The 14,265-nt window shown below is 35.4% G+C and overlaps 1 pseudogene across 1 annotated transcript; it reads left to right on the top strand.

Annotated features, from left to right (window-relative positions):
• Positions 1–9,505: 9,505 nt before the first annotated feature.
• On the top strand, positions 9,506–10,505 carry LOC149169422 (peroxidase 72 pseudogene; annotated as a pseudogene). Its single transcript, XR_016259201.1, has 3 exons — positions 9,506–9,538; positions 9,681–9,846; positions 9,972–10,505. The product of XR_016259201.1 is annotated as a peroxidase 72 pseudogene (transcript).
• The last annotated feature ends 3,760 nt before the right edge of the window (positions 10,506–14,265 follow it).

Genomic DNA, 14,265 nt, shown 5'->3' with positions numbered 1-14,265 from the left:
GAATATCCATGGTTCAGATCTTGTCATATTATTATAAAATATTTTAAATGTGAAATAAGATATGATTTTTTGGTATGTGGTATTGTTAAGCCATGCTATTGTAAAAAAGTATATTCACAAGTTCATAATATCAATCACATAGTGGGGGTGAATATCCATGATTAAGCATCTTGTCATATTGTTATAAAATATTTTGATTGTAAAATAAGTTATGTTTTTTGGGCATGTGGTATTGATAAGTCATGGTATTAGCCCATGGTATTGTAATAAAGCTTGTTTACAAGTTAATAATATCTATGGTAAAGTGGGGATGATTAATAATATCCAAGGTGATGTGGGGGTGAATATAAATTTTTATTTTTTAATTAAGCCGACATTTAAAATTGTTTACATACTTACATTACACCTACATATCTACTCTATAATGGATGTAGAGAGCCTCTAGATGCAATGATACATATTCAATAACATCTTTGAGATATTCACAGTAAACGTTGATTTTGAGTAACAAATTGAATAACTATTCTTAATATATCATTTTTAGTTATTAACTTTTTCCAATTATATTAATTATATTTTTTATAGCAAAGTAATTTGTGATAATCCATATGAACAAAAAAATTAAAATTAGAGAGAGGGGCAAGAGAAGCCAAACTTCAAGAAAGTTAGAAGAAATGATTGATGATAAATCTGAAAAATCCAAGAAAAGAAACAATCAACCAAAAAAGAATATTTTGAAGACAAATGCAGTCTTAGAAACAATGTTAAATAAATAGCTAAAAGAAAATCTAAGTAACAATTTGGCCCTAAATAGTTTGGAACATAAAGAACATAAATTTGGTATCAAAGTCATCAAAAAAAAGATGAATAAGGTTGTAGAGTTAAACCCTAAATATAACAAAAGAGACTTGACCCTCATCATTTTTTATGTGAAAGAGTAGAAAAATGAAGACACCTTCGCAATATTCAAGGAAAAACTAGAAAGTAAATCATAAATTGAAACAACTTTCCTCATAGAAGAAAAAGTACTAGGAAAAATAATTGAACATAAAGATACATTAATTCACTTGTAGGTAGTCTCTAGTGACCAAAATATGGCATCCTCAATAAAACTATAAGACTAAAAGGGCTAGAAATTGTTCAGGAGTGTAGCAAGAAAGTGTCAATTTCATTTTTCCTTGGTCAATTTGAGAAAATTCGAATTTCCACATCACCAAACAACTTGGATACATTTAAATTGTGTGGCATTGCTCTTGTCACTCATTTGGATCAGTAAATTCAAGTTAGAGGGCTTGGAGTTCAGTCAAGCATGTGTGATTACTAAATTTTAGTAATCAAATTCAGTTATATCTAGTTTTCTTCATTTGAACTAGTTCTAATTGTTGGTAAAACTAGTGGAAGGTTAGTTGTGTAGTGGGACAGTAGTCTAACACAATGATCATCTAGTTAATTAATCAGTCATCCCAAAATAACTAGTGCATGGAGAGAATTCAAGTTCCCCAGCTGTGGTGGAGATTCCAAGCTAGTGTAACATCAGTTGTAGACTAGTCTTGAGTGTACAAGTGTTACACGTAGTGAGATGATCAACCTTGGGAATTGTGCAATCAATTAGAGGAAAATTCCTAAATAATAGAGGCCTAATTCCTTAGGATTTGCACAAGGAAATAGGTGCTCAAGCTGAGGCATAAATTGACTAAGTTTGTGCTAGAGCTTCTCATTGAGTAGAGAGATAGGATATTCACTTGCAAGTTGAGCTCAAAGTAAGCAAGACATTGTAATACATGTCTATTCATAGGATTCAATGCAAGCAGGATTAAGGGGTTTTCAGCAGTTTCTTTCCCCTAGAAAAATATTGTGCATGTGTGTTATTTCTTATTGTATGTCTGAGATTGCTGTTATAAATTGTGAATTAATGTCTGCAAAATAATAGAGTAGAATTTTTTCCCTTGATTTAGATTAAAAATTCTTGAGCAGTTGCAATTCTACACCAAATTTCTACATGGTATCATAGCATGATTCACATTAGAGCAGGAATTTCAAAGTTGTTTCTGAGGAGGTTCGAATTTTCAACTTTAGTGTAGCAGGATATCTTCATATTTGGGAAGATGACCTTCAAAGGATCGAGATTATAGTATGCCTTGAAAGGAAGCTCTAATTTCATTGCATGAAATGATCACATGGAGGCATTGCTTGATGAAAATGGATAGCTAGAATATGTCAAGACAAATATTGCAAACCACGGGAATATGATGCACAAAACCTAGCCTAATGGAATAAAGATGTAGCCAAGGCAAGAAGAATAATCTTGCAGGGAGTGTGACACCACATTATCTGAAATCTCCATGGGAAAGAAACTCCTTACCCAATGTGGAAGGAATTGATAGAGTTGTTCGAGAATAATAACGATCATAGAAAACTGGCCCTCGAAGACAAACCTTGAAATATCAAGATGCAGAAAAATTACATTATCCTACAATATCTCAGCAGATTTACCCAAGTTCATGATGAGCTTAGAGGGGTTGGTGTGAATGTTGCAGAAGATGACCTTGTGAGCCTAACTCTTCTAGGTCTTCCCAAAAGCCGAAATAACTACCAAGGCTCGGTGAATGGGAGGGAGAAATTACCAAATTGGGAATGCTTATAGTCTAATCATGTACAAGCAAAAAATCAGGCAGAATACCAGAGATGAAACTTCATCAAAGAGTGAGGATGAAGAAAATTTTGCATTGGTTGGAAAGGGAAATAAGGGAGAAGGAAATAAATCTCCAACCAAACTAGAATCCATCCAAGGGGGAAGAAATACTTATCCAAGATAAAATTCTTCAATTGTCATGAATTCGGGCACTATGCTACAAAGTGTCCACATAAAAAGTATGGCAAGAAGAACTCAAGAGGAGCAACAGGTGAGGCATTGGGTTCACGATTTGAGCTAGAAATCATCCTTATTGCATGCATGGCCAACACTATGATGGGAAGTGTGTGGTACTTGGACTCTGGTTCCTTGTTCCACATGATAGGGTGTAGAGAGTTTTTTAGTGACCTAAAGGAGAAAGATATCCAAATGCATATTGAGCTTGGGGATGAAAGAAGGTATAGTGATCCTCGGATTGGTAAAGAAACCTTTCAAAGGGAGTTTGGATCTCCTCTTCACCTCAAAGATGTGATGTTTGTTCTAGGCCTAAAGAAGAATCTCATCTCTATAGTAGTTTTGGAAGACTGTGGTTATGATGTGATATTTAGAAAAGGGAAAGCATTCCTCAGACACATAGCCACTGGACAGGTGAAGTAGGTCAAGATTCATGTGAAGAACCTGTACAAGTTATATGTGGAAGATTGTTCTACATTAAGCAGTGAGGCATAGAAAGTGCAGAGTCGCAATGTCGATGAACACTCGCACAAGAGATTGGGTCATTTGCATCATGGTGCTCAGAAAATTATGTAGCAAATAACCACTAGCCTCCCTAAAGGAGCACTTGAGTAGTACAATGTATACAAAGGTTGTATCTTGGGGAATTATGTGATATCCACATTCCATGAGTGAGATAGCAAAGCACATGTAGTCTTGGAAAGAATCCACTTTGATGTTGATGGTTCTTTCTCGACAGCCTCCCCTACCAGACACAAATATTTTTTTATTTTTATTGATGATTTCTCAAGTGTTGGATCTTCTTCATGCGAAAGAAGGATGAGACATTCTCCAATTTTTTAGAATTCAAAGGCACTAGTTGAGAAAGAGACCGATAAGAAGGTGAAGTCTCTAAGGAGAAACAGAGGTGAGTATGTTTCTAACCATTGAAAGGAGTTATGTGTGAAAGAAGGTATTCGAAGACAAATGACAACACATCACAACCCAAAGCAAAATGGGGTAGCTGAGAGAAAGATCCAGAGCATTGTTAGAGTTACGATATCTATGCTACATGACCAAGGCCTACCACTGCATTTGTTGGCAAAGGCATGTAACACAACATTCTACTTGTAGAACTAGAGTCCTCCTTAGATTCTTGGTATGATCACAACAGGGAATGCTTTCTCACGGAGAAATATGGATGTGTATCACTTCAAAACTTTTGGAGCCTCTGTTTACTACCATGTCTCCAGAGATTCAAGGAAAAAGCTTGAGCTGACAATAGATTTTGGAGTTTTTGTGGGTTACATCGAAACTCCACACACTAAAATGTTTTAACATCTACCTTAAATTGTCTTCAATGTGTGCAATCTTTTACATTGACATTTTCATCATTTCTTTATTGGAAATATGTTTTCCTTCATTCTATGAATCTCTCTTAATTTATCCAACTTTCTCAAGTATAATAAAAATATTAAATATTAATTAATTTTTGTAAGAAAATTTTATTTTGGTTGTTTCTTGTGATTTTATTAAATATACATATGCACTCCATATCCTTACTCTTTCATTCATTGAATACCTTCTTTATTAACAAAATATTTCTTTGGTTATAGTAAAATAGTTTTATAAATCTATTTCATATAATTAAAATGTATAAAACCCTTATGTTGCACACAAGGCTCCCTTATATTTTGGTTTAATTAAAAGTAATACAACATGTTACTACCATCGAACCAACCAAAAAAATGCATCCCCATATGGACTTCTTTCCTTCAATACATTAGATCCATTTAGAATCAATATGTTCTAAGTAGCATAGCTTCCTTTTCATTTTAGGATTTCACTCACTCCTCATATTTTCTAATCAACCCATTAAATGTGCACAATGCACCATATAATTCTTCTAATAACTTTATAATGACTTATCTTCAATTATTCTATAGATTTCAAAATTATTATAATAACACAGATAAGGTTAGGTTAATTAACTTTCTTATAATGTGTGATTATAACTCTTTTATTAAATTATTTGCATGTTTAGTTTGATATAAGAAATCTCTTCAAATGTATGTTATATTTCCACTCCAAATTAATAATCCAATCTTTTTTACTATAATAATTATAATCTAATTTTAAAGTCACTGCCAAGGCAACACCAAATTGGTGCACGAGGTCCCTTAGGACATGAGATCTACCTCATGTACATACTTTACTTAATAAACATATAAAAACATAATACTTATAGTAAAATCTTTCTGAGAACCCCCCATGCACACTCATGTACATTACAGTAAAAAAAAACTAGATTATAAAATTATAAAACATGTCAATGAAAAATGACAAATATCTAATATATATATATATATATATATATATATATATATATATATATATATATATATATATATATATATATATATATATATATCTATATATATATATATATATATATATATATATATATATATATAGATATATATATATATATATATATATATATATATATATATATATATATATATATATATATATATATATATATATATATATATATATATCCATTTTAATTTTGGATCTATCAATCTCCCAAACAAAATAATGTCTTTGGAGGTGTACATCTTTTCTCATGTTTTACACTAAAAAAAAGGTCTTGACAATTTTATCTAGAATCAATAAATATAAATGTAATTAAAAGTTTAAGATGTGTAGTTTAAACAATTCAAGTATCCAATGGAATTTTCAAGGCATTCAATTCATTTGTGCATTCAACAATACAATTTAAAAAATGAAAAATTATACATGGTATAAGTGTGTGTGTATCAATCTTAACCATGAATGTACCATGTGTGGAAAGAGATCAAGTATCATATGGTGAAAATTATTTTTCGTTTGAACACTCTAAAAGATATTTTCACCTCAAGAAACTTACCCACCTCAATAAACTTATCCATTTCTACACTTCATAGATTTGTAATTAAGATTGATCTATGCTAGTTGGTATATAGAAAATTAAGATGAATATATGTCAATTCTTAATAATACTATTTATATTTTTGTAAAGTTCACATTTTATATATTATATTTTTTTATCTTTTTTTTCGTAAGTAAGCACCAACGAGGATTTGAACCATTGACCTATCACAAGGAGTGCCTTAATAATGCACCCCTTCACCGTCAATCCAAAGCCCCGTGGGCTGTTTTTTTTTTTTTAAATGTGTCTAGAAGAATTTTATAGTTTAATCTAGAATTAAATTTAATTAGCTATATTATAATTTTATTTTTATCAATAAAAATTACAAACAATTATATAATTATTTCTTAAATTAATTTATATTAAATAATATATATATATATATATATATATATATATATATTTAAATTAAATTCTATTAAATAAAAAAAATAGATTAAATCAGGAAGTGAGAACTTCAAAGAACATCTTCAACATTTCTAGTTTTACACAGTAGAATTGTTAATGGGTTTTTATTTTTTCATTTTTATCCTATGGAGATCTAACCAACCTATAGAGTTATCAGTTGCAATTGTTTGAGAGAACTCCATCACTTTCGTCTTAGCTCAGCGTGAAATTTCTTTATCATAGTTGGAGTGGTTAAACTCATGGGTGCACTTAAGCTTGTTGATTACTAACATGAATTGCTAATGTTCTATCACTATCCTTTGACAAGATATTCTCCATTGTTGATGGATGAGGCATTGCCACTAGGGTCTCCTTTGCATCTTGAAAAGTTGAGATGCCCAGGGTTGTCTTTTGTTGTTGTGAACAAATATTTTTTCTTGCCGATATCTTAACATTGTTGTCTTTTGATCCCAGCAACCACAATTGGTTATTCTTGTCTGCAGGGTGTCACATGAACCTTTTGAGGATGGGCATGCATTTTGAAGATGCCTAAGTTGCTGATAAACTCTACACTTGAAAGAAACATTTTCATAATCAAAGGGTTGAGAATGTTTCTTTCGAGCCAACTTGGGAGTAACTTTATCTAGTAATCCTTCACTCATGTCCAGTTCAACCCAAATACAGACGAGTGAGATGAAGCCTTTAGCCAATATTTCACTGTCTATTTTGATGAAGTGACCAATTGAATTACTAATTTTTTGGAAGACACCTAGCCAAATCCATTGGAGGGGTATGTTTGGGAGCCTTCCCCATATTAGAGTAGCAAGAGTTTTCATGGAAAGAGGTTTAATCTCTAGAGACCATGGTTGAATTGAAAGACCTACATGACCCCAAAACTAGGGCCCCTGGTTGAAAACACTCTTCTGGTCTTCAAGATCCTTGAAGACTACCACAAAATATTCTTTCAAACAAAATAGTAGATCTAAATTCTCGGATCGATTCTGATGAACCCAATCCCAAAGGGCAGAAGCTGAGGGCCAAAAACCATTGAAAGAACATATAATGGCTTGCCATTTATAATCTACTACCTTCATCATAGTTAAAATGTCATTCACCTCAAATGTTGGGGTGTACGGTGAATGCTCCACCTTGAAAGCTTGACATGGGAGATCCTTTAGTGACTAAGAGTTGGAATCTAATTTAAGGACATCTTTGATGGAAAGGGATTGCATATTGAAGATGCCTCGCCTTCTCGGACACCTCCAAACAAGCATGCTACTATAGAGATAGTGGCATCCCTCTTAATTCCATAGTCTCGCATGCCTTTTTCCATCTTTAGTTTCCTCCCTCCGCAAAGGAGCCTCATCTCACCCATAGAGATACCTGTTTGTTGTTGAATATTTTTAGCCAATGCCCTAACAACATTTTATTCTATGACCGTAAACAAAGGGACTCACGAGACATGGACTGAACAAAACTTGGAATTTTCTTATGATCTAAGTCCCCACCACCTTTCATTTCCAAATCCAACACTAGCCAGAGAATTTTGTCAAACACTTTGCGTGCATTACCATACTCTTAGTGAGTATCTCTTTCTGACATTTTAGAAAACATTTTGCTGACATCCTTACCACTATTGCAATTGCTAAGTCCAAGAGCCTCCTCTAGCTCAAGGATCCCAAAAAGTTCATCGACATGCAGACCATAAGATTTTGCAACAATATCTCCAGTGGGCATGCTAAGATATGTTGCTTCGCATAGTCCGTGTAGCTCTGCGAAATCCACCAACGCTAGTTAATAGACAGGGGATGAAGGGGGCATAAAACCCCTCCTATCCTTTCAATTGGAGGATCCTTCAATAGAACTCCACTCCAATAACCATTTTATCAGCGAAAGGGCGATGAATCCACAAGTTCCTTCAAAACAAACAAGTCTCTCGAAATGGTCATCAATCTCTCAATTCTCACAAAAAAATATTAAATATAAATTAATCAATACAAACAATTCTATATTTCATATAAAAAAATAGTAATAGTAATTCATATTGATTACCATATTATTTTAAAATTTCAACTAATTAAATATATAAAAAATTTAGCTTTACAATTAAAAAATAATAATTTCTACAAACAATAAATAACATAAAATTGAAAAGATAAAACATGCCCATACCTAATAATTAATTGTATATGAAACCACAATTACATGGCTAGTTTAAATATTAATTTCACATGAGGGTAAATATTAAATTGGCTATGTAACTGCGATTTTTGAATATTTAATTTTTGTACAATTTTTTTATATTTGTAAATTTTAGATAGATAGTTTAGATTTGTTCACTGCAGTTATTGTATTCCAATCTAGGTCTAATCCATAACAAAACTATGTATAGTCCAAACTTGAGACACGATTTTTTCATTTGAGAAAAAAAAAAATAGTAAAGTGGAGTGGGTGATTGGGAGTTGGTGACATGACAAACACACCATAAGTGGAGCAGCCGTCTCTCTCCGACGCTCATAAGAAAATCAGTTGAGACGCGGCTTCAAGGAAAAGGGTGGCATACGGCTGTATGCAAGTTTCTTGGGAGAGCGTTTATATTTTGTTTCAAACTTTTTTATATAAATCTATAAATAAGTTACGCAATAATGTGGTTAAAAAATGCAGTTTCTAAAGTAGACGAAAGACAAATTTGTTGCTTTAAAGGGATTTTATATATGAAAATCCCTGAAGAGGAATTACTTATTTTGAAGCTTCCGAGAGTTGGAACGGTGGTTTATTGGGACAAATATTTTGCTTTCTCCTTCCTATTTTATAATGGAAAAAAAAAGGGAAGAGGAGGTACTTGCGGGTTAAAGGAATTTGAATTTTATCTATAAGGAGTACAAGAACAACAACAATGGCGGCTACCTGCCCTTCAAACTTTCGGCCGTCCTTTCATGCATGGGACAACCACTATTCGTCTTTGATCATTGACTTAGTCGGACACGCGTATTCTTCTTTAGGTTTTTAATTGCCAACCGACACGAAAATTTGCGTTCTTGTTGACTTTAAAATTCTTCGGTAACAATTAAAGATATGAATGAAGCATGCCGCGTAGGTTGTGGTAGAGTGGAGTAGCTGAGCAGTCTTCTTCCATTGAATTTTTCAACACTTGAATTCAACGTTAACGCGGCGGAGTACTGCCCATGCCTTTATATAAGGAAGAGTCCACATACCCAAGACCTACAGCATCTTCTTTCTTTCGCGTTTCTTGGGTTCATTCATACATCCAAATCTCAGTTCGTTCATTCATGAGAATGATGGCCATATCTATGTCAGCTCGTGACTCAGTGGTAATCATATGCTAATCTCTTTACTAGCCAGTATCTTAGTCTAACATATATAGATCTCTTTGCTAGCACTTGATTTCCATGACAATATTATAATCTAGTAACTAATAGTTACTAGTGATATGTTATAAATGAATAATATCAGAGTGGAGGCCTGGGCTGGGAAGTTTTACTGGGGAGAAGAGACTCGAGGAGTGCAAGTTTGAGTGGGTCCAACAACAATATCCCTGCGCCCAACTCAACTCTCCAGACTCTCATTACTAAGTTTAAACGCCAGGGTCTGGATGAGGTAGACTTGGTGGTCCTTTCAGGTATTTATATATCGTATTTACTTGCAGCGTCATAATTTGCAGTTCATTCATTTCGTTTTGCAGCATCCAATATTAAGTGGAGATTATTAAGTAATGACATACAAATGCAAATGCCAATTAATCAGGAAGTCACACGATCGGCCAATCTCGATGCACAAGTTTCCGGCAGAGGCTTTACAACCAGAGTGGAAATGGGCAGGCAGACTCCAGCCTGGACAAATCTTACTATAGTCGGCTCATATCTGGGTGCCCGAAATCGGGAGGAGATAATAACTTGTCCCCATTGGATTTTGTGAGTCCTACCAAATTCGACAACTACTACTTCAAGAACTTGCTGAGCGGGTATGGATTGTTGAACTCAGACGAAGAACTGTTCGCCAAGGGCCAAGGGACGACGATGGAAACAGTGAAGGCTTATGCAGAAAATGAAGAGCTGTTTCTCCAACAGTTTGCAGAATCGATGGTGAAGATGGGGAATATCAGCCCTCTTACAGGCACCATGGGAGAAATCAGGGTCAGCTGTCGTACTGTTCTCAGTTGATCAGAACTTGATTTTAGTTATTTTTCATTCTCATGCATTGCTTTATCTTACGTTCCCCTTTGTAGCTGTAATCAAAATTCACATCACATCTATTTTTCATTCTTTCGAGCGCATTCACATCTATAATAATTATGCCATGAGTAAACTATTTTGTTTCAAATAGGGTGAGACAATCTCCACATAATCGAATCAATGGGGGCTTAATGAGTTGTTTCATATCGAGATCTTGAGATTCGTCACATTTGATTTCTCTCTACCTTTTTCCAACTGATCGTGTTTTCCCAAAAAATTAAAATTAAAATGTCCACGTCGCACTCATAGTAAATCTCATAACAAAATAACACAACGAATTGGCAAAGTGGTTAAAAATTGATACAACCAGAAAATGACGTGGATATTTGATGATCAAACGCTGACGTATATAAATAATAACAGAACAAAAAAATGCATTGGCATAAGCGTTAAATCTTATAAAATTCAGACGTGTATAAATAAAAGTGTTGAAAATATAATTTCAACTATGCAACAGTTGAGCCATGCAACAGCATGAAGACTATAGCCGCGCACTTCACCAAGGATCGGGAGGCATAAACACTCAAAATTTAAAATTGCAGGCTTAAGGATCCACTTTAAAATCTCAACCGTTAAATCTGGCCGATCAGCGGTCCAGATCGTGTCGGCGTATCAGCAAGTCGGCATATCGGCGGGTTGGAGCATCAGAGGCAGGCAGCGCCAGCGATATGAAACATCGCCGATGGGCAATCACCGATATCGCATCGGCACATCGCCATCGGCAATGTCATAGGGTCGGGGCTTTTAACATAAGTAATGTTGCGATGCGATGGAGCGGACCCGACAACATTATAAATAGTTTTTGATAAACTTTCAAGTCCGCGCTCAGGGCATTTATATATATATATATATATATATATATATATGATCGAAGGTATCGGTATTTAGTGCGATCGGCATATCGCAATCGGGGAAACCATGGGTGCAAAACTTTTCATATATGTGCGCTATGCGATGAAGCTCGGACCCGATGGGTTTCCGGAGCCAAACCGTATAATATTTGAAATCCGCCCAAAGGCAATTTTTTGTGTTTCGCAGCGTTCATGTATGATTTCAAATATATGGAGAAACAGAGAATTGGCGCGGAAGCAGTTAAAGTGAGCATGGAGCCGTACAGTATAGCAGGCAGAAGCTTTAAATTTTTCCTGCATGGGCGAGAAGGAAGCAGGTTGTGTTTAAGCTGTTTCATTGAATTTTTCCAACAACCACAGTAAATATGAAACTCAGTCGAGGACGAGAAGGACAGCCTCGAGTAGTTCCCAGTATGGGACTCCATTTTTGTTCATTAAAAACTATTCAGATTTTGTATGCAAGTTAGACGTGTGCATTGTAGTTATTAGAGTAATAAGAGAGGTGTGAATGTTTTTTTTATGCAGCAGCGTAGACTGTAATAGTGTGTTCCTTTTTTTGGTGAATCCCTCTGAGCAGAAGAGGAAGAATACTGTATTAGGCTTTTTCATTTTTTTTATGAATACAGATCCTAGTATATGAGAGTAATACTCTGTTCTGATAATTTCGTTGTGTTAAGATTCTGGAGAAAAAAAAAAAAAAGCATTGTCTCTGTGTGCATTTTATATTGTGTTTTTGGGATTTTGACAGAAAAATCCCCAACAGTGGTATCAGAGCTAGCTTAGGCTCTTTAAGGAAGTTAAAGAAGCTGAAGGGAGAAGGTTGTTGCTGCAGCAAAACTTCTCAGACAGACAGAAGACACAGACAGCGAAGAATTCAGGAATGGCCAGCACAAGCACTGGTATGGGTTTGTTTAACACCCAGCTCCCACAGTTTAATGGGAAGAACTATGATTATTGGTCAATAACTATGACAGCCCTGCTTGCCTCCCAAGACTTATGGGAAATAGTTGAAGATGGTTTTGAAAAACCAGCAGATGAAACTGAGTTCAATGCATTAACTCAGGGAGAGAAGGATCTGCTTAAGAACAATAGGAAGAAGGATTCAAAAGCCCGAGTGTTGTTGTATCTGGCAGTAGACCAGAGTGTGTTTCCAAGGTTAGCAGCAGCTAAGACATCCAATGAAGCATGGGAAACCCTCAAGACAGCCTATCAAGGCATGGAGAGAGTGAAGACAGCAAAACTTCAATTGCTGAGAAAGGATTTTGAGAACTTGAACATGAAGGAGTCAGATAACATTGACTCATTCTTCACTCATGTGATTGGTGTAATCACACAAATGAGAACCCATGGAGAAACCATTGAAGATAGAAGGATTGTGGAGAAAATATTGAGGGTCTTACCCTCAAAGTTTGATGCCATTGTCACCACCATTGAAGAGACAAAGGATCTCTCAAGCTATTCAGTTGATGAGCTACATGCATCACTGATAACACATGAGCAGAGGTTGAGTAGGAATGAAAACTCATCTCTTGAGCAAGCCTTCAAGACCCAGATGTCCTTTGGAAGAGGAAGAGGTCAAGGCAGAGGAAACCGAAGAGGAAGAGGCAGAAGCCAGAACAGAGGTGGAAGGAACAGCCCAGCAAATGCACAAGGAAGAGGCAGCAATCCAAATCAGAACCAAGGTCAAGGCAGCAGCCAACAAGGAGGACAACATCATGCTCAAGGACAAAGGTATGAAAAATCCAATGTCCAATGTTATTATTGTAAAAAGTATGGGCATTATGCCAGTGAATGTAGAAAGAAACAGCATGATATGAACAGCAGACAAAATGCAAATGTTACTAGGGAAAACAGCAGCCAAAATAATGTGTTGTTAGCATGTAACATGGCTGAAACACATAGTGAAGATATATGGTTTTTAGACTCAGGTTGCAACAACCATATGACAGGAAACATTGCCCTCTTCTCAGCCTTAAATCAAAACTTGAAATCAGAGGTCACATTAGGAACTGATAGTAAAGTGTCTGTTATGGGAAAAGGGGAGATAAAAATATTTACAAAACAAGGAGAAAGGAAAACCATAGCAGATGTCTACTATGTCCCCGGAATGAGATGTAACCTATTGAGTGTTGGACAGCTTATCCAAAAGGGTTACAATGTTTATTTTGTAAATGATGTGTGCACCATCATGGATATACCACCCAGCAAAAGATGCATTGCTGAAGTGAAGATGACAAGGAACAGGATGTTCCCTCTTAGGATCCGGGCAGACTTGAAGAACAAAAGGGAAATGGCAACAGTCACCCAAGAGGCCTTCCAAAGCGTGCCAAAGGATGAGAATTGGTTATGGCATTTGAGATTCGGACATCTAAATTTTGGAGGTCTAAACTTATTGAGCAGAAAAGGAATGGTAAGAGGATTACCATTGATAGAGAAGCCAGACAGCCTTTGTGAAGGTTGTATATTGGGCAAACAACATAGAGAAAGTTTTCCATCAGGGAAATGTATAAGGGCAAAGGCACCCTTAGAGATTATCCACTCAGATTTGTGTGGACCAATGCAAGCTCCATCATTAGCCGGCAGCCTATATTTCTTGACATTCATTGATGACTGTACAAGAAAGACTTGGATATATTTCCTCAAGAACAAAAGTGAAGTCTTTGAGAAATTTCAAAATTTCAAAGCACTTGTGGAGAACCAAAGCGGGCTGCACATAAAAGTATTGAGAACTGATAGAGGAGGTGAGTATATCTCCAAGGAATTCCTAAAGTTTTGTAGAGAAAATGGAATTCATAAACAGTTTACAGCCAGGTACACCCCACAGCAAAATGGAGTTGCTGAAAGGAAGAACAGGACAATCATGGATATGGCAAGGAGCATGTTGAAGGCAAAGCATTTGCCGAATGAGTATTGGGCTGAAGCTGTACATAGTGCAGTTTATATACTGAACAGGTG

Source organism: Pinus tabuliformis, chromosome 4_2 (genome assembly GCF_031772625.1).
Source record: "Pinus tabuliformis cultivar Carrire ecotype Pingquan chromosome 4_2, CPIR1, whole genome shotgun sequence".
NCBI lineage: Eukaryota > Viridiplantae > Streptophyta > Pinopsida > Pinales > Pinaceae > Pinus > Pinus tabuliformis.
This window is presented reverse-complemented; position numbering and strand designations above follow the sequence as displayed.